Source organism: Leucoraja erinacea, chromosome 3, assembly GCF_028641065.1.
Source record: "Leucoraja erinacea ecotype New England chromosome 3, Leri_hhj_1, whole genome shotgun sequence".
Lineage (NCBI taxonomy): Eukaryota > Metazoa > Chordata > Chondrichthyes > Rajiformes > Rajidae > Leucoraja > Leucoraja erinaceus.
The window spans coordinates 27,034,029-27,056,338 of NC_073379.1; the positions used below are offsets into that span (position 1 = coordinate 27,034,029).

General features: G+C 44.9%; 1 long non-coding RNA gene across 1 annotated transcript; it reads right to left on the minus strand.

Moving 5' to 3' along the window:
* Positions 1 to 6,184: 6,184 nt before the first annotated feature.
* Positions 6,185 to 20,043, minus strand: LOC129695411 (uncharacterized). The gene is made up of 3 exons (XR_008723158.1): positions 19,929 to 20,043; positions 11,887 to 12,047; positions 6,185 to 8,401 (listed from the first exon to the last, which is right to left on the minus strand). It is a non-coding gene; the product is annotated as an uncharacterized LOC129695411 (long non-coding RNA).
* Between the last annotated feature and the right edge of the window lie 2,267 nt (positions 20,044 to 22,310).

The window sequence follows — 22,310 nt, forward strand, 5'->3', positions numbered from 1 at the left end:
GAGAATCAGACGGGCGCGGTGCCCCCAGGCCCACAGCCAGTACAGAGAAGCAGCACAAAACCCAGCTCAACTCTGCCTGTCCCGCCAGGTTAACCTACATTCCTGCCTGGACCTGCGGGAAATATGGCCCAGGTTTACAGCCAGTGCGGAGAAGCAGCGCTGGTGTCCCGTCAGCCCAGGCAGGGCTGTAGGTTAACCCGGTGAGACAGGCAGAGTTGAGCAGCATTTAGCACTGGATTGAGCCTCCAAAGCCTCGCGTGTGTGTGTGAGTGTGCGCATGCACGCGCGGCCGCCAAGAAATTGTGTCCCCCGGTCCCCTCCATATTTTGATAGCGATTTCCGTGCCTACTCTTTGGTGAGGTTCTCAGTGGTTTTGGTCTGATTATAAATGGACCTGTTTGATTTGGAGAAATAACAGTCAAACCAAGGCTAGGAAGAAACATTACTTAAAGACCCCATCACTTTAAGCGGAGGCTTTATAAGGCACCGGTCAGGCTGCTTTGGAGTATTGTGAGCAGCTTTGGGCCCCATATCTGAGGAATGATATGCTGGCATTGGAGAGGATCCAGAGATAGTTTACGAGAATGATCCTGGGAATGATTGGGTTAACATATGATGAGCATTTGACGCACAGGGCTCGTACGCAAGTCATCGAAGGTTGGCGTGGGCTCCGTGGCGAAGGGCCTGTTTCCATGCTGTATCTAAACAAAAACTAAGATACCTGTGAGCAGTGTTTCTTTAGGAGGAAACAGTTGAACAATGTTCTCAAAGCCCCTGAAATGTCACCAACAGCTCATAGGAATCCCTTGACTAAGGAACATCAAGTCAAGTCGAGTTTGTTAACACATGCGCAACTATGGTGAGGTACAGTTACAATGAAAATCTGGCTTGCCGCAGCATCTCAGGCACATGAACTCAGACAATACAAGAAAATATAAATGACACAAAAAAAATGTACAAGATAATGAAAAGAAAAAGACTGCAAAAAAAGACAGGGCAAAGCAAGTTAGAGAAACAAGTCTAAGAGGTGGTCTGTAGTGCTCTGTTGCTGAGGTGGGATTAGGGTTGTGCAGGTCGATTCAAGAAACTGATGGTTGCAGGATTTATGTGTAGGAAGGAACCGCAGGTGCTGGTATACACTGAAGGTGCACACAAAATGCTGGAGTAACTCATCTGGTTAGGCAGCATCTTTGGACAAAAGGAATAGGCGACGTTTCGGGCTGAGACCCTTGTTCGGAGGAGGGGGAAACTAGAGATATGAAAAGGTACAGAACAAACCAGAGCTGGCACTGATGACGCAAGAAAGATGGAGCCCACAATGGTCCAATGCTGGCTGTGGAAGAAGTTAATATTGAGGGGATACGAACAGTGAAACTAGCAAGACGACTAGGGTGGGGGAGAGACGGAGGAGAGAGTGAATGCAAGGGTTACTTGAAATTAGAGAAATCAATATTAATACTGTTGGGTTGCAAGCTGCCCAAGCGAAATATGAAGGAAGTAGCTGTTCTTGAACCTGGTGATGTAGGACTTCAGGTTTCTGTACCTCCTGCCCAATGGTAGAAGCAAGAAGAGGGCAAGGCCTGGATGGTCGGGATCCTTCATGACAGATAGGTGCTTCTGGGATGACAGTGGGAATTCTCTTAATCAAAAGAATGCAAGACCCTGGAAAAAACAGTGGAAGGAGCAAGCAACCATCTTGATCGGCTGGGCAGGTGGACTGAGGAATAGTTAATGAAGTTTAATACTGATGTGCAAGGTGGTGCTCTTTGGGAAGGGTTACCAGAGCAGAACCTTCACAGTGAATGACAGGACCCTGGGGAGTGTTGTAGAGCAGATGGATCTAAGAGTGCAGCTACATAGTTTCTTGGAAGTGGGGAGATAGGATGGTCAAGTAGGCTTTCAGCCTTCATTGGTCAGAGATTGAGTATAGAAGTTGGGAGGTTATGTTACAGTTTTACAAAACTTTGGGTGAGGCCACAATTGGGGTATTGTGTTCAGTTTAGGTCACCCTGTTTGTGAAAGATTTTGTTAACCTGGAAACGGTGCTGAGAAGATCTATGAGGATGTTTAACAGGAACCTGAGGGGTAAGTTTTTCACACAGAAGGTGGTGCATATATGGAATGAGCTGTCATGGGAGGTAGTTGAGGCAGGTGGTATCGTAACATTGAGGAAACACTTAAGCAGGTACATGGATAGGACAGGTTTAGTGGGACAAGGGCCAAATGCAGGCAGGTGGGACAAATGTAGATGGGACATGCTGGTCGGTCTGGGCAAGTTGGGCCGAAGACCTTTGGACAGGTACATGGTTAGGATAGCTTTAGAAAGCAATGGGCCAAGCGCAGGCTGGTTGAGCTAGTGTAGATGGGACATGTTGGTCGGCATAGGCAGGATGGGCTGAAGGGCCTGTTTCCACACTCTATGACCACCCAAATCACCCGCATTTCCTCATCCCAACAAGCATCACTCATGTTGGCCTCCTCAGCCACTTCCGAAGATACAGAAGTAGAGCAGTCAGATCATTCCCAATCCTGAGGGATTCGATTAGTTTAGAGATACAGCAAGAAAGCAGGCCCTTCGACCCACTGAGTCCGCGGCGACCAGAAATCCCCGTGCACTAACACTATCCTAGACACTGGGGACAATTTACAAATTCTATTGATGCCAATTAACCTACAAACCTGTATGTGGTGGAGCGTGGGAGGAAACCGGAGCACTCGGACAAAAACCCACTCAATCACGGAGAGAACGTACAAACGAGGTACAGACAGCACCCGTAGTCAGGATCGAACCCGGATCTCTGACGCTGTAAAACAGCAACTCTACATTGCACCACCGTGCCGCCCTTTGAAATGTGGGAGAAACCAGAGCACCCAGAGAAAACCCATGGGGTCACAGAGGCAACGTACAAACTCCACACAGACGGCAACTGTGGTCAGGATTGAACTCGGGTCTCTGGCGCTGTGGGGCAGCAACTCTACTGCTGCATCACTGTGCCTCCCACTGCCCAGGCAGATGAGAGTTCTTATTGGCATTGTGTTTGGCACAGACATTGTGGGCTGAAGGGCCTTTTCCTGTGCTGTACTGTTCTATGTTCAATGATGTACAGGAGTCAATAGCATCACATGAACTGTTATATGTGTATCGGCACCTTTATGTCTACAGGGAAAAGTACTGACTGCATCGATCCCTGATGTGACAAGCCACTTGCTGTTCTGATTCATGCTGCGATTAATGATTTATTCATACCAAGCAAAGCAAATCACTATTGGAAACCATTAATCATACGGCCATAAAAATAGAAGCAATTTGCCTTTCTCCATAACAAGCCAGAGTGAAGTTTGTCCCCATTTCGGTTAAATTTATCACCCAGTTTAAAGACATGACAGAACCAGGAGCCCAAAGGGATAAAGATTAAAATTGTTTTAACATTCCCTGATATAGTTCTGAACAGGCAAGGTGAAGTGATATTTTTGGACAAATATACTTTTCATTTTAACAACACAAAACACAAGAAAATAATAATAAATTGAATTTATATAGCGCTTTTCAGGGACTCAAAGTCGACAAAAATAGAGGTCATTCGCCTCCTCCAGCCTAAGTATCCAATCATCTGATATGATCTGTATGTGGTGGAGTGCGTACAAATACGGGTTCTGTCTGTACGGAGTTTGTACATTCTCGCTGTGACTGCATGGGTTTTCTCTGGGTGTTTCAGTTTCCTCCCACACTCCATAGACATGCAGGTCCGTTGGTTAAATGACCTGTAAATTTTCTCCGGTGTGTAGGATAGAACTAGTGCACGGGTCGGCATGGACTCGTTGGGCCGAAGGGCCAGTTTCCACGCTGTGTCTCTAAACTCAACTGTGCCTCCATTTGATCCACCTGCCGTAAACTCCAACTTCAATCACTTTCCCCTGCCACTGTGTACAACTTGCCTCGTCATAATGTCCTTCCCCTAACCTCAACCACTGATCTAACTCCGTTGGCCTCCCTGCCCCGCCATTCCATCATGTCAATACGAATGCAATAGTGCAGGAGTGTTAAAAAATAGTAAACACATGTAAAAGTATAGAAAAAAGGAACTGCAGGTGCTGGTTTACAAAAATAGATACAAAGTGCTGGAGTAATTCAGCGGTCAGGTATAGGTGACGTTTCTGCCCGAAACGTCACCTCTCCATGTTCCCTGAGATGCTGCCTGACCCACTGAGTTACTCATGCACTTTGTGCAAAAATAATCAATACTCAAATAAAATTTAATGTTATTATTTTTTTAACCGGGGCAGCACGGTGGTGCAGCGGTAGAGTTGCTGCCTTCCAACGCCAGATACCCAGGTTCAATCCTGACTCTTGGTGCTGTCTGTACAGAGTTTGTACATTCCCCCCGTGACCTGCGTGGGTTTTCTCCAGGTACTCCAGTTTCCTCCCACACTCCAAAGACATACAGGTTTGTAGTTTATTGGCTTGTAAAAATTGTAAATTGTCCCTAGTGTGTTGGAGAGTGTTAATGCGCAGGGATCGCTGGTCAACGCGAACTCGGCGCACATTGTATCTCTGGACTAAACTAAGTAATGTAATATTAACTTCCAGACTAATGTTCTCCGTAGTCATTGTGTAACTGGAACTTGTGACTGGTGGTTTGGTCCTTGTCTCTGGATTCCTGATTTAGTAAGACGTGCATGAACAACTGGGTGGAAATGGCACGAATAAGGAATTAATCTAAATTGTGTCAGAAAACACCAGCACTTTGGCAGTGCCACTTTGAACATGACATCTTAATTCCACAAACTGCAGTATATAGTACAACAGTGATGGACAACACAAGTAAAAAATAGTAAAAACAAAGAACGGCAGATGCCAGGACACAAAGTGCTCAGACTGAAGAAGGATCTCGACCTGAAATGTCACTTATCCATGTTCTTCAGAGATGGTGTGTTGGAAGGAACTGTAGATGCTCGTTTATACTGAAGACAGACACAAAATGCTGGAGTAACTCTGCAGGTCAAGCAGCATCTCTGGAGAAAAGGAATAGATGACATTTCAGGTCCGAATCCTTCTTCAGACCCGAAACGTCACCTATTCCTTTTCTCCAGAGATGCTGCCTGCCCCGCTGAGTTACTCCATAATGTTGTGTCTTTCTCCATAGATGCTGCCTGACCCGCTGAATCACTCCAGCACTTTGTGTCCTTTCTGTCCTTTTTGTTCTAAAAAATAGTAAACATATCCAAAAAATTAGTTCCGGTCTCAATCCTCCAATAATATTTAATTTTCAATGATGTAATATTAACTTTCAGCCTAACTTCCTCAGTCTTCTACTTTCGTGTCCATCTTCCATGTTTCAAATGTTGACATCGCTCTCATCGTCCGTCCTGAAAAGGATGCAAGCTTCTGGGTGCAATCAGTGGGATCCATCACTTGTTGCTATAGATGACGGTGGTAGTAGTCAGGAGTTGCTCTTCGAATGGGCAGCACAGACAATGGACAGAATGGCCTCACTCCTTTGCTACACCCATCTATGAAACAACAATGGACTGAGAGGAAGGCTGTTTGAATGCTGGTAGTAGCTTGAGCACTGTGTGGTTGTGAAAATGGTATTGTACATCTGCAGTGAGAATGGCTTTGTGTAATCTTTTCACTTCTACTCTCATCAATTTTTCTATTGTGATTTTGTTCTTGATAAATTTGACTATCACGAAGCATGCAAGCAATCAATAAGCATTTTGTGCTTTTGCTCTCGATGTGCTTTTGTGTTGTTCTATTATCAGATACTGGATCCTAACAATGCGGGAGATTAAGTGGATTTAGTTCATTATTTTCTGGAAACGTACAATGTGAGACTGTGCTCCATCTGACTAACTACTTAGCCATTCAACCCTTTCCGCCATGTTGAGGTGGCACAATGGCGCAGTGGTGGAGTTGCTGCATCACAGAGACCAGGTTTGATCCTGACCAAGGGTGCTGTCTGCACGGAGTTTGTGCGTGCCCCCTGTGACTGCGTGGGTCTTCTCCGGACGCTCTGGTTTGCTCCCCCAATCCAAAGATTGCCCCCATTCTGTCGGATGGGAAAGCAGGATAGCATGAAACTAGTGTAAGGTCGATCAATGGTCGGCGCGGACCCGGTGGGCCAAAGGGCCTGTTTTCACTCTGTATCTCTAAACTAATTGAAACTACACATGAATACAGTAAAAAAGAAAAAAGACAGCAAAGAACAAAGCATTAATGCACAAGATAATTAGAAATAACAAGTTCACGGACGTACAAGAGGTGATCTGCAGTGTTCCTTTGCAGAGGTTTTGCAAAGAACTGCAAATGCTGGACTCATACATAGAACACAAAATGCTGGGGGAACTAAACAGGTCAGTCAGCATCTGTGGAGGACATGGATAGGCAACATTTTGCGTTGGGATCCTCCTGCAGATTCTATAGTGTTTTGCAAGTCAGTTCAAGAAACTGATGACTTTAGAGATACCGTGTGGAAACAGACTCTTCAGCCCACTAAGTCCACACCGACCATTGATCAACCATGCACTAGTTTCATGTTATCATGCTTTCCCAACCCACACACTAGGGGCAATTTATAGAAGCCAATTAACCTACAAATCCACATGTCTTTGGAATGTGGGAGCAAACTAGAGCACCTTGAGAAAACTCATGCAGTCACACAAGCCATATGCTAACACCATCCTACACACAAGGGATGATTTATAGAATCCAATTAACCTAAAAACCTGCACGCCTTTGGAGTGTGGGCAGAAACCGGAGCACCCGGAGAAATCCCAAGCGGTCACAGTGAGAACATACAAACTCCATTCAGACAGCACCTGTAGTCAGATCGAACCCGGGTCTCTGACGCTGTATGGCAGCAACTCTTTGCAGCACCACTGTGCCGCCCATTGCTATAGGAAAGTAATGAACCTGCAGTATTCAGTGAGATGCTGTATTAAACATCTAAGAGAGTAGAGCCATTGAGATGCCCACGTGATTATATCTATGCGCTGGTCTACATGACCAGGCATCTGAGATGTCTAATGCTCAGGAGTTCGCAGTTGCTATCTCTCTCCACCACCGACCCACCAATGAAAACTTAATTCAAGGCTTCATCTCTCTCTGTAATGAAAGGCAAATTCGTAAACAGACATGTGAAGGTATAGAGAGAGGCAGGAAGGGAGGCTTGCATTAACATTACAAACGGATTCTGATACTAGGGGGCTTAGAAGGTGCTAAAATGCCCATGTCTCCTTCAGGTGTAGGCCATTCTCCCAATATTTGGGGTCTCTGGCAATAGAACTGGCAGGGGATTTCTGCCTCAGAATGGGCACACAATCCCTTCCCACCACATCAGAGGTTTTTCATTGAGATCCTGCTCCTGAGACTTCAAAATCTCAAAGATTAAACTTTGAGACTATGGAAACACAAGAAACTGCAGATGATGGAATCTTGAACAAAACACAAAGTGCTGGAGTAACACAGCGGGACAGACAGCTTGAGTGGAGGGAATGGACAGGCAACATTTCCGGTCGAGACCCTTGCTCAGACTGATTTTAGTAGCCGGGAGAATGCTGGAAAGAGGAGGCGGGGGACAAGTCAAATTCTGACCAGTGATACACAGAAGGGTCCTGACCCAAAACATCGCCTATCCAGTTCACTCACAGATGCAAGAAATTGCAGAGAGTTGTGGACATAGCCCAGACCATCTCGCAAACCAACCTCCCTCCCATTGACTCCATCTACACTGCACATTGCCTCAGCAAGGCCACAAGCATAATCAAGGACGAGTCTCACCCCAGTCACCACCTCTTCTCCCCTCTTCCATCAGACAAGGGATTAATAAAAAGACTACATTTTAGTTTAGTTTATTTCACGAGTACCGTGGTACAGTGTAAAGCTTTTTTGTTGCGTGCTATCTATTCAGCGAAAAGACTATACATGATTACAATCAAGCTGCCCACAGTGAACAGATACAGGATAAAGGGAATAACATTTAGTACAAGATAATGTCTAGTGAAGTTCTATTAAAGATAGTTCGAGGATCTCCAGTTGTTGATAGGATGGTTCAGTTGCCTGATAACAGCTGGGAAGAAACTCCCTGAATCTGGAAGAGTGTGTATTCACACTTCCGTTTCCCCTGACAGGAGAGGGGAAAAGAGGGAGTGACTAGGGAGAGGCTTGTCCTGGATTATCCTGATAGCCTTGCTGAGGCAGCGTGAAGTGTAGATGGAGTCAATGGAAGGGAGGATGGTTTGTGTGATGGTTTGGGCTGCGTCCACAATTCTCTCCAATTTCTTGGGGTCTTGGATGGAGCTGTTCCCAAACCATGCTGTGATGCATCCCGATAAAATGCTTTCCACGGCGCATCTTGAGAGGTTGGTGAGAGTTGTCGGGCGCATGCCAAACTACCTGAACCTACTAAGAAGCAGAGGCATTAGTGTGCTTATTTGGCCATTGCTTTGATATGGCTGGTCCAGGAGAATTTCCTGGTGATATTTACTCCTCGATACGTTCAGTATTATAGTCCTCATCATCTCCAGTTAATAGAAAGTGTTCACACAAATTGCAGATCTGACACACAGTACTATTGCTATATTTTGTCCGATTTAATTCATGGTGGGCACTGTTCAACTAATCCACATTGAAGCTCATTGTTTTAAGATACAGATGTTTGAGAGTTTGGCCATGTTTGCTGGCTCCACTTCATTGCATTCACTCAGCTCACAATGTACTTACTGTTCCAAGGCTGATTCAGTTGCATGCCTGGACAAAGTCACGTTCGATAACAGTCAACTAGTCGCTGCTAAAAATGCAGCGCGGTGGCACAGCAGTAGAGTTGCTGCCTCACAGTGCCAGACTCCCAGCTTTGATCCTGACCTCAGATGTTGTCTGTGTGGAGTTTGCACGTTCTCCCTGTGACTGCTTTATCCTCTTCAGTCTCCCTTTTCTCTGTAACTTTCAACGCTTTGTTTGACTTTGAACCTGTCTTAGTTTTGATGAAAGGCCATTGCTGTGAGGCAGCAGCTCTACCAGCTGATCCCTTTATTGAAAGGTGGAGTGTCCTGGGAGGATATTTGGTAATTTCCAATTTCTTCTGTTCAAAAACGTAAACAGGGATGTGTGTACTGGGAAGTCCATTTGTATAGCTTTATTCAACTGCAATCAGTAAAATAGCATGATTTTGTTTTTTAATACGAAAAAAGTTTTTTTAAAAAAAAAAAATTCATGAGTCAAGCAAGAAAAGCAAAGCAAAGTTTTAGCTTGTAGCAACTTGATGACAAACTAATTTAGATCAGTTCTGGGAGCATGATTCACGTCCACAATGGGAGCAAGGCAAGCCATATTATTCAGGGAGGGTTTAGATGTCAATTTATGTTAAACAATTCTTGTTTCTTAATCCTCACCTGAAAATTCCTTTCCAAAAATAACTTTTGATACTACATGGTTATTGTGTAGATTAGACCAATTTGAACGGTTGGGCAGTGGTATAGTTGCTGCCTTACAACGAATGCAGCACAGTGGCACAGCAGGAGAGCTGCTGCCTTATAGTGCGAGAGACCCAGGTTCGATCCCGACTACGGGTGCTGTCTGTACGGAGTTTGTACATTCTCCCCGTCACCTGCGTGGGTTTTCTCCGAGATCTTCAGATTCCTCCCACAATCCAAAGACGTACAGGTTTGTAGGTTAATTGGCTTGGTAAATGTAAAAATTGTCCCTAGAAGGTGTAGGATGGTGTTAATGTGCGGGGATCGCTGGTCGGCGTACACCCAGTGGGCCGAAGGGCCTGTTTCCGCGCTGTATCTCTAAACTAAACTAAACATAGAAGAACAGTATAGCACAGGAACAGGCCCTTCGTCACAAAGAACACGGTGCCAAGAGAAATATCTATCTATCTATCTATCTATCTATCTATCTATCTATCTATCTATCTATCTATCTATCTATCTATCTATCTATCTATCTATCTATCTATACTATTACTAAAACTTTCATCTTGACCACATAAATAAATTTGCGCAAAAATGATCCCCCATAGCGCCACGATTTTTCGCCACCTTACTCACCATTCTCCTCTGCTGCAAGTCAAATAAGTTGTTCCGATCGGTGAAATATTAGAAAAGTTATTGGTCTGTTATTCGCCAGGACGGCGACGCCCCTTCTAGCACCCACTATCAATCACCGGCCGCAAGAATAAAGCTGAAGGAGTGTAGTGAGCAAAGTGTGAGCGGGGTCTGTTCTCTGTGAGCGGGGTCTGTGCTCTGTGAGTGGGGGTGTGTTATGTGAGCGGGGTCTGTGCTCTGTGTTCTGCGAGCAGGGGCCCACGCCACCCCCTCCCACATACACCCACTCCACTACCCCCACAACCCCCCTCCCCTACACCTCCCCCTCTCCCATTCAACCCCCTCCCCTACACCTCCCCACCTACACTGCAGGGCTGCCAACACTTACTCATTGAGGGTGAGACTCACGCATTTCGCCCAATTCTCACGCTCTCACGCTGACCACAGAATATCAATTGGTTGAATTGTGTTCAACTAATTGATAACTTCTTTGACAAAGTAGCCAGCATGTTAGATAACAAGGAAGCCAATGGATGTAGCAAATTTTGTTAGGTAAAATTTTGTCCGTGAAGTGCCCCATAAAAGATTACCACATTAGATAAGCACCTGTGAACTTGAACAAAATTGGTTAAGTCCAGGGGGTCAGATGTGGGGCTTTATGTGTGGGCCAGATATATTGTCAGAGCAGAGGGGTTAGGAACAAGGCCAAGTGTGCATCCAGTGTCAAGGTCTGGGATAGTACTAGGTTTGCAGTCAAAGCTGGGACATTGGGAGTGTTCAGCACTGGGAATCTAACCAGGTAAGCAACTATGATCAGGGTAGAATAGGGGGGCAGGTGTAAGGCTGGACTCAGGTTTGCAACTGGAATCAGGGTCAGGAGTAGTACAAGGTGTGCAGTGAGACCTAGGTTGGTCAACATGGGCCAGGTGTTTGATTATAATCTGATTTCGATACATGAATATGCTAAGATCATTCATGTGCTGCACGTGTTGATCAGAGCCTGGCTCAACTGTGGAATATAATTAGGAATGTAATTTAGCCTAATCCAATTTAAAGCATAAATGTTGCATTCAAGTGTAAGTTAAAAGACATGCTACAGTATGCACGAGATTGCACAATTTCAAGATGAAAAATGCAAAAGCTCTGCATCACACCCTCCCAACAACCTCTCACTACTCGGTGCTACGCTCCCTCGGGCTTGGTCTCTCACAATTCGCAAGGGGGGGGGTGTTATTTCCTCCCATTGACATTGGCTGCTGGCAGGAAAAGACGGCTTCTAGAAATGGAAACCGGGTAGAGCTGAATTGTGAACTCTGCATCAAAATATTAATTTATTGTAGTTTAGATTAGTTTAGTATAGTTTAGTTTTGTTTGTCACTGTACCGAGGTAAAGCTTTTTTTGTTAAGTGCTATCCAGTCAGTGAGAAGACTATACATGATTACAGTCAAGCTGCCACAGCGTACAGGATATAGGGAATAATGTTAAGTGCAAGATAAATTCCAGTAAAGTCCGAATAAAGATAGGTCCGAGGGTCTCCAATGAGGTAGATGGAGGTCAGGCCCGCTCTTTTGTTGGTGATAGGATGGTTCTGTTGTCTGATAACAGCTGGGAAGAAACAGTCCCTAAATCTGGAGGTGTGTGTTTTCACACTTCAGTACATCTTGCCTGATGGGAGAGGGGAGAAGAGGAGGTGTGACTCGTCCTTGATTATGATGGTGGCCTTGCCGAGGCAGCGAGAGGTGTAGATGCAATATAGACCTGACTTCACTGTTCACGCAGCCATTCACTTGCTTCCCATCCTACTTCACATTAGACTTGCAGACAAAAGGGAAAATTACCACAGGCCTCAGCATCTCACAACCAAAGGAAGATCCTGCCACATCTGGTGAATGGTGAGGTACCATTTGTACTGCGTGGGTTTCCTCCAGGTGCTCCGGTTTCCTCCCACAACGCAACGATGTGCAGGTTTGTAGGTTAAATTCCCTCTGCAAGGTTGCCCCTAGAGTGTAGAGCGTGGGTGCAAAAGTGGGATAGAATTAGTGTGAAGGGGTGATCGATGATTGTCATGGACTGTATGGGCCGAAGGGCCTGTTTCCATGCTGTATCTCTAAAAGAGTTTAGTTTAGTTCAGTTTAGTTTAGTTTAGTTTAGAGATACAGTGAGGGAACAGGCCCTTCGTCCCGCAGAAGTCTGCACATACCAGCAATCTCCACACATTAACACTATCCTACACACGCTAAGGACATTTACACTTATACCAAGCCAATTAACCTACAAACCTGTACATCTTTGGAATATGGGAGAAAACCAAAGATCTCGGAGAAAACCCACGCAGGTCACGGAGAGGACATATAAATTCCGTACAGACAAGCACCCATAGTCAGGATCGAACCGGGGTCTCTGGAGCTGTGAGGCAGTAGACCGCTAATAAGTTAATTGTTAGTTTAAAGGTGTTTGGTGTTGGTACTGGGTTTTTTATTCTCAAATGTACCAAGACACAATTAATAAGTTTGTTTTGCACACTATCCAGGCAACTCATATTAAACACAAGTATAACAGATTGTGTATAAGAGAAAAAAAAGAGAGTGCAGAATCTCTGTTGCAGCTGCAGAGTAAGTACAGTTTAAAACAATGTTCAAGAGTTGCAACCAGGTAGATTGGAGGATCGGGAATCCATCCATAGTTACTGAGAGGCCATTCACTTTATCTTGCACTAAACGTTATTTCCTTTATCCTGTGCCTGTACATTGGACGGCTTGATTGTAATCATGTATAGTCTTTCCGCTGATTGGATTGCACGCAACAAAAACGCTTTTCACTCTACCTGTGACAAACTAAACTAAACTAAACTAAACTAAACTAATATTTTGACGTGGAGTTTGCAATTCATCTCTACCCTGTTTCTAAACTAAAAGTAATCCTGACCATTTCTCTCATTGGAGACCCTTGAACTATTTTTAATCGGACTTCACCGGACTTTATCTCGAACTTAACATTATTCCCTTGATCCTGAATCTGTGCACTGTGGACGGCTTGATTGTAATCATGTATAGTCTTTCCACTGACTCGATAGCACACAACAAAACATTTTTTACTGTACCTCAGAATGAAGAAGGGTTTCGGCCCGAAACGTTGCCCATTTCCTTCGCTCCATGGATGCTGCCACACCCGCTGAGTTTCTCCAGCAATTTTGTCTATCATCTACAGGGAGAAGGTACACAAAAATGCTGGACAAACTCAGCGGGTGCAGCAGCATCTATGGAGCGAAGGAAATAGGCAACGTTTCGGGCCGAAACCCTTCTTCAGACTGATGCAGATCTACAGGGAGAAGTTGGACAGACTTGGATTGTTTCCTCCGGAAGTTGTGGGGAGACCTGATGGAAGTATATAAATGATAAGAGACATGGATAGAGTAGATGGCCAGAAGCTTTTTCCCGGGATGGAGAAATACAGTAGCAGAGGGTATAGCTTTAAGGTGAGAATGACAAACTTAAAAATAGATGCCTCATAAATGATGCTGTTCGAATTCAATCTGCATCATTTCAACCGTGACTCATCCTTCGTCAGTAGCTCAGGCATTGAATTCTACAGAGCATTTAGTCATTTATGTTTCCATACCACCTTCAGTCTTCCTCTTAAGCATATATATTTAATCTATTTTTAAAACCTTGATGGCAATGACAGTCGAAAGAAGGGTCCCGACCCAAAATGTCACCTGTTCCTTTTCTTCAAAGATGCTGCCTGACCCGTTGAGTCACTCCAGCACTTTGTATCTATCTTTGACATAGAAATAATGAATTTACCTGACAATTCCATACACTCATCTCGTGGGGGAGAAACTCCCATCATAACAAAGAAGGAATTAATTTTCCTTTTACCTTACTTTGGTAGTTTAGAGATACAGTGGGAAACAGGCTCTTCAGCCCACCGAGTCTGTGCCGACCAGTGGTCACCCCGTACACTAACATGAACCTACAAACTACACACTAGGGACAATTTACAATTTTACTGAAGCCAATTAACCTACAAACTTGTACGTCTTTGGAGTATGAGGGGGAAACCGGAGCTGGGAGAAAAACCGAGCTTCACAGGGAGAACGTACAAACTCCGTACAGACCCTTCAACCCATTGTCATGATCGAACCCGGGTCTCGGGCGTTGTAAGCTGCAACTCTACCATTGCGCCACTGTGTCCCGCAAAGCCTCGTCAAGGCCACCAACAGAATCAAGAATGACTCTCACAACGGCCACTCTCTCTGCTTCCCTCCATCATCAGGCAAGAAAAACCGAAGTGTGAAAGTGCAACTTTCTAGATTCAGGGACAGTTTCTTCCCAGCTGTTATCAGGCAACTGGTCACTGGCAAAGGGCGGTCACGGTGGCGCAGCGGTAGAGTTACTGCCTTACAGCGAATGCAGTGCCGGAGACCCGGGTTCGATCCTGACTACGGGTGCCGTCTGTACGGAGTTTGTACGTTCTCACCGTGACCTGTGTGGGATTTCTCCGATTTCCGGTTTCCTCCCACACTCCAAAGTTGTACAGGTTTGTAGGTTAATTTGCTCGGTGAATGTAAAAATTGTCCGTAGTGGGTGTAGGATAGTGTTAACGTGTGGGGATCACTGGTCGGCGCGGACCAAGTGGGCCGAAGGGCCTGTTTCCATCCGTGCTGTATCTCTAAACTAAACTAAACTAAACTAAACTGAACTGCCTTATCATTCAACTAAAGAGCGGTCCTGACCTACCATCTACCTTAATGGGGATCCTCGAATTATCTCTAATTGGACTTTACTGGACTTTATCTTGCACTAAACGTTATTTTCCTTATCCTGTATCTCTATACTGTGAACAGCTTGATTGTATTCAATCTTTCCGCTGACTGAATAGCATGCAACAAAAAAGCTTTTCACTGTACTTTGCTACACTTGATAATAATAATAAACTTCACTAACCAGCTCCAATGAGCAGGCATCAACCATGACCTCCTGTGTGGTCTGTGTGAAGTTTGCACCCTTACCCGGTGGATTTCCTTCAGGTGCTCCAGTTTTTATCCACAGCTTAAATTGATGTGGTTTTAGTAGGTTAATTGGGCAGCCCTGGAGCATTTGTGAATGGCATAATCTGGGAGTATTGATGGCAATGTAGTATGATGCGATCGGCACAAAACGCTCTCTGTCCAGCTGAGTTACTCCAGCATTGTATGTCTATCTGCGGTGTAAACCAGCTGTTATGTAAAAGTTTCTGCATTTCCTTACTACACAGAGTATAATGGAGTCAGTGTAAAAGGGTTGACATGGACTCAATGGGTTGAAGAGCCTGTGTTGTCCCACACCCCAAAGTCGTACAGCTTTGTAGATTAATTTGTTCGGTCTCCTTGCTTCCAGCAATGTGTCTCCCTGTGTGTGTGTGTATCCCTGTGTGTGTTTGTGTGGCCCTGTGTGTGTGTGTCTGTGTCTCCCTGTGCGTGTATGTGTGTGTGTATGCCTGTATGTGTGTGTGTGTCCCCCTGTGTGTGTGTATGTGTCTGTCTGTGTGTGTGTGTGTGTGTGTGTGTGTGTGTGTGTGTCTCCCTGTGTGTGTGTGTGTGTGTGTGTGTGTGGGTGTGTGTGTGTGTGTGTGTGTGTGTGTGTGTGTGTGTGTGTGTGTGTGTGTGGGTGTCCCCTGTGTGTGTGTGTGTCTGTCTCTCTGTGTGTGTGTGTCTGTGTGTGTGTGTGTGTGTGTGTGTGTGTGTGTGTGTGTGTGGGTGTGTGTGTGTGTCTGCCTGTGTGTGTGTGTGTGTGTGTGTGTGTGTGTGTGTGTGTGTGTGTGTGTGTGTGTGTGTGTGTGTGTGTGTGGCGTGTGTGTGTCTGTCTCCCTGTGTGTGTGTGTGTGTGTGTGTGTGTGTGCGTGGGTGGGGGGGTGCGTGGTTTTGGGGAGAGTGTTGATATGTTTGTGTGTGTGCTTGTGTGTGTTTGCGTCTGTGTAGGCTCGTATGTGTGTGTGTGTGTGTGCGGGCGTGTGTGTGTGTGTGTGTGTGTGTGTGTGTGTGTGTGTGTGTGTGCTGTCTCCCTGTGCATCTGTTGTCATATCCTGGCCTTAGACAGGGCTGCCAACTCTCACGCTTTGATCAAACACAGAGATCAAAATAGGAAATTGTCTCCAGTGACATATAGGTGCACACAAACACAACATACACACACTTGTACAATCACACTTACTCCATACAAGCACACACACCTACATACATTCATCTTGTAGGCCCCCCTCGGTCATGACTGACCATGGGTGATGCATTCTGGTCGGATGCAAGCCTGGGCGATGTCATATGGAGGACAGGCTGTTGCCCATGCAGCACGTCCCCCCTCTCCACGTCGCTGATCGATCCAAAAGATCAGCAGGGCCGTTACAGTTTGGCACCAGCGCCGTCGCAGGAGCTGCCAGAGCGAGGCTGTAGACAACAACAAACTGCCTTAGGAACTCCGACTCCAGATTTTCATGAGGTTTACTCCTGGAGCCTTTTCCATGACTGGATATGGCCACAAGGCAGTGGAGGTTTTAAATCAGAGTGTGTGCATACATTCACATGCACACACATAAAAGCATACCTATGCACATGTACATACAAACGCACATGTGCATTCACTTTTGTACAAATGCACAGCGCACACGTGTACACACACACACACACATACAGTCTCACTCATCACTCACCCACTCAAATCCACCCACTCACTCACCCACCCACCCATTCAAACCCACCCACCCACTCCCTCACTCACCCACCCACTCACACATTCATTCACTCACTCATTCACTCATTCACCCACCCACCCACTCACTCACTCACCGATACCAACCCACCCACCCGTTCACCCATTCACCCACTCACCCACCGACTCACACACTCACAGATAATGCCACTTAATAGTCTGTGAGATTCTCCTGCATTTCAGATTAGATTTGCGAGCACCAGAAAATTCCATAGCAACAGCTGAAACAGAATAATATTTATTCACCCTAGGATAAAAATAAGCCGATGTTTCAGTCGTGTGGTTTATGTTAAACAAGACAGAAGGGCAAGCTGCTACAGGTACAATACTAAGGCCATGTTATTGAATGATAAAGTCCCACGGCAATTTAAATCCTGCATATTTAAATGAATCTGGAATTATATTCCAACTAGAATCTCCTGATCGTGAAATGACTAGGTGTCATAATTTAGTTTAGTTTAGTTTAGAGATACAGCGCGGAAACACGCCCTTTGGCCCACCGAGTCCACGACGACCAGCGATCGCCAGCACTATCCTACACATTAGGGACAATTTACAATTTTTCTCAAAGCCAATATATCTTTGGAGTGTGGGAGGAAACTAGGGCACACAAGAAAAACCCACAAAGTCACAGGGAGAACATACAAACTCCGTACAGCCAGCACCCGTAGTCAGGATCGAACCCGGGTCTCTGGCACTGTAAGGCAGCAACTCTACCAGCACGCTATTGTGCCACACCCAAGATTCTCATAAATCTTATCTGCACCCTTTCCAGCTAAACGACATCTTTACAAAAACATTGAGACTGAAACTAAACACAATACTCTAAATGTGTAGGAAGGAACTGCAGATGCTGGTTTATACCAAAGATACACACAAAATGCTGGAGTAACTCAACGAGACAGGCAGCATCTCTGGAAAGAAGGTCTGAAGAAGGGTTTTGAACCAAAACCTCATCCATTCTTCCTCTCCACACTACTCTAACTGCTGACTCACTAATGTCTTGTACAACTGCAACATGACCTCCCAACATCCCAAAGAATGGATCGACTAGGCTTGTATTCACTGGAATATAGAGGGATGAGAGGGGATCTTATGGAAACATATAAAATTCTTAAGGAATTGGACAGGCTAGATGCAGGAAAAAAATTCCCCATGTTGGGGGAGTCCAGAAACAGGCACAATTTAAGAATAAGGGGTAGGCCATTTAGGGCTGAGATGAGGACCAAGTTTTTCAACCAGAGAGTTAAGAATCTGTGGAATTCTCTGCATCAGAAGGCAGTGGAGGCATTCAAGAGGGAGTTAGATATAGCTCTTAGGGTTAACGGAATCAAGGGATATGGGGAGAAAGCAGGACAGGGTACTGATTCTGGATAATCAGCCATGATCAGATTGAATAGCGGTGCTGGCTGGAAGGACCGAATGGCCTACCCCTGCACCTATTGTCAATGTTTCTATACTCAGTACCCTGATGGATGAAGGCCAATGTGCCGCAAGCCTCCAAGGATGTGAGGAAGAGCAGGGAGTGGACATTGATGGAGGTCTCCCCCTGCAACCACAGTCTATATCTGAATCCCTGGGCTTTGTCCTGTTGTTTCTGCAAGAGCAGGTTTAAGGCTGCTCCCACTGGGAACTGCATGCAGAGTTAATCCTCCATTTCCTTTGCTTCATTTATGCAGCAAGACTGGAAAATCTAGTCTGATAATTAGCCTTGCTCAGAAAACACCTTCCTCGTGTCGTGCCGGTGAGAAGGTAAACAAGTCCAGTCACTGCCTTGATAATTGGTAGGCGGAGACCACGGAATGTGCTGATCTCACTTGAGTGAGTGAGGCAGAAAGTTTAATCATCGTTCGTAATGGCGATAGGCACATTCCACACTCCTGCTGGTGTTGCAAATGAACTTTATTCAAAATAAAACATATGTACAAAACACACACACTGTGTAAAAGTACACAGAGTGCTGGAGTAACTTGGCAAATTCACTGAGGAAGTGCTTAAGACAGAACTATATCATTGCTGGGAGATTTTCTGTGCAATCACCCTAGGCCTCTGAAAAATTAAATGGCCCTGGCCATTGAATATAGGGAACTATCAAAGGAGAAAGTATTGCTGGAAGCAAGGAAGGTATACATGCATTCTCACAATGTGTTCATAGAGTCATACAGCACGGAAACAGGTCCTTTGGCCCAACTTGCACATGCTGACCAAGACGCCCCATCTACACTAATCCTACCAGCCTGCATTTCACTCATATCCCACTAAACCTGTCCTTTCCATGTACCTGTCCACATATCTTTTTAATTTTGTTGTAGTACCTGCCACACGTATCACACCCTTTCCACTCCCTCTTCTCCCATCTCCCATCAGGCAAAAGTTACAGAAGTGTGAAAATGCACACCATCAGATTCAGGGACACTTCCCAGTTGTTATCAGGCAACTGAACCATCCAACCACAACTAGAGAGCAGTGCTGAACTACTATCTACCTCATTGGTGACCCTTGGACTGTCCTTGATTGGACTTTTCTGGCTTTACCTTGCACTAAACGTTATTCCATTTATCATGTATCTATACACTGTAATCACTTGATTGTAATCATGTATTGTCTGACGTGATTACGCAACATAAGCTTTTCACTGTACCTCGTTACCATATAACCATGTAACCATATAACAATTACAGCACGGAAACAGGCCATCTCGGCCCTACAAGTCCATGCCGAACAACTTTTTTTCCCCTTAGTCCCACCTGCCTGCACTCATACCATAACCCTCCATTCCCTTCTCATCCATATACCTATCCAATTTATTTTTAAATGATACCAATGAACCTGCCTCCACCACTTCCACTGGAAGCTCATTCCACACCGCTACCACTCTCTGAGTAAAGAAGTTCCCCCTCATATTACCCCTAAACTTCTGTCCCTTAATTCTGAAGTCATGTCCTCTTGTTTGAATCTTCCCTATTCTCAAAGGGAAAAGCTTGTCCACATCAACTCTGTCTATCCCTCTCATCATTTTAAAGACCTCTATCAAGTCCCCCCTTAACCTTCTGCGCTCCAGAGAATAAAGACCTAACTTATTCAACCTATCTCTGTAACTTAGTTGTTACACGTGACAATAAACCAAACTGAATTACCTCCGCCGGCAGCTCGTTCCACATATCCACCAAACTCTGTATGAAAAAGCCCCTCAGGTTCCTTTTAAATCTTGGGTTTCATGGATTTTTTTTTTAAACTGTAGATGCTGAAAATCTGAAACAGAAAGAGAAAATGGAGGAATTTGCAGGGAAAGTAGAGTTCTCAGATGGTTATACGTTGGAGTAGAATGAAGAAGGAAAGAGGAATTTTGGAGAGGCAAAGGTTGAAATCTGAGTGTTTCTGGGTTCCACTGGATGGCTGACATTATTACTTTACTTTTCTTCAGAGATACTGTGCGGAAACAAGCCCTTTCACCCCACCAACCCCGCGCCAATCACCCCATACACTAACACTATTCTACACACTAGGGATAATTTACGGCTGCCAATTAGACTACAAACATGCACGTCTTTGGAGTGTTGGTGGAAACCGGTGCAACTGGAGAAAAACCCACATAGTCACTTGGAGAACGTACAAACTCCATACAGGCAGCACCTGTAGACAGGATCGAACCTGGGTTTCTGGCATTGTAAGGCAGCAACTCTACCGCTGCGCCACTGTCGTCCTATTAAATGGCTCTATATCCACTTAAGATTAGAGTGACAGAGTCGTACAGCACAGAAATAGAATGTTTGGCACACCCCGCCTGAAACGACCATCAAGTACACATCTACATACTGGAATTAACTAATTATAGGTCTAGTTGAGAAATAATTGAAGTTGGAGGGTGGCAGCAGGAAAGCTCAGGGTTGGCAGCTTATCAAGTTAAAAATGTTGAGGGTTTTTTCCAGTTCTATAATTGCCCTACACTTAGCTGCTGGTTCATATCCTTTAATTAAGACTGCAGGCAAGCTGGTGTGGAAGGAAGCACTAACAACCACTCATTGTAAAGGTTAGGATGTGTTTGTTAGTCTCCTGGTGAGTGGTTGATTTACACACTAGCGGAAGGGCTACAGCCAGCTAATGAAGAGAGGACAATGGCAAATAATAAATCTCCCTCCCCGGTTAACCCTTCGAAGCCCAGAGGTTGCAATTAGTCAAGAGTAAAGAGAAGCAAGAGTGTTTTATTGTCATATGTCGCAAATAGAACAATTAAATTCTTACTTGCAGCAGCACAACAGGATATGTAAACATAGTACACTGTAAACTGTATATATATATATATATATGTGTGTGTGTATGTGTGTTTACATACATATATATGCACACACACATACACGCACACACACAAACACACACATATCTTTAATCTGAAGAACGGTCTCGACCCGAAACATCACCCATTCCTTCTCTCCAGAGATGCTGCCTGGCCCACTGTTACTCCAGCATTTTGTATCTCCCTATCTATATATATGTATATATATGTATACACACACATGTATATATATGAATAGATTTGTTTAATATCAGTCTGAAGAAGGGTCTCGACCTGAAACATCACCATTCCTTCTTTCCAGAGATGCTGCCTGTCCCGCTGAGTTACTCCAGCATTTTGTGTCTATCTTCGATTTAAACCAGCATCTGCAGTTCTTTCCTACACGTTGTTTATTATATTGTTATATATACATATGCATACACACTAGGGACAATTTGTCTAACAATTTGACAAACCTGCATGTCTTTGGAGTGTCGGAGGAAACCGGAGCACCCAAAGAAAACTCACGCAGTTTATACAGACTCCATACAGACAGTACCAGTAGTCAGGATCGAACCCAGGTCTCTGTCGTTGTAAATCAGCAACTCTACGACTGCAGGATTGTGGTCTGTGTTGGATTATCCACCTGTTGTAGTTCTTCTCTGTTGAGATGTAAAGTGGGAAAAGTCCATATCAGGTCCATATACTATCTCTCTTCTCCCGCCCGACAGAAGGTACAGAAGCTTGAAAGTGCGCACCACCAGACTCAGGAACAGCTTCTTCCCCTTTGTTATCAGGCTTCTGAATGGTCCTTCTATAAGATAGGGTGCAGTCTTATTCACCTTTACCCCATCGTTGACATTGGACTTTGTCTATGGAACTGGTGTGCTACAATGCTGAGAACTATATTCTGCACTCTGTGTCATCCTCTTTGCTCTACCTATTGTACTTGAGTTTGAACGGATTTTATCTATGTATGGGGTATCTGATCTTTTGAATAACATGCAAAATAAAGCTTTTCACTGTCCCTGGATATACCTGACAGTAATAAATCTAAACCTCATCATATATTGGGAAAACACAATGTGCTGGAGTAATTCAGTGGGTCAGGCAGCATCTCTAGAGAACATGTATGTGATGTTTCAGATCAAGGGTCCCGAGCTGAAACGTCATCTATGCATGTCTAACGAGCTGAGTCACTCCAGCATTTTGCATCTTTCATTGGTAAACCAGCATCTGCAGTTTC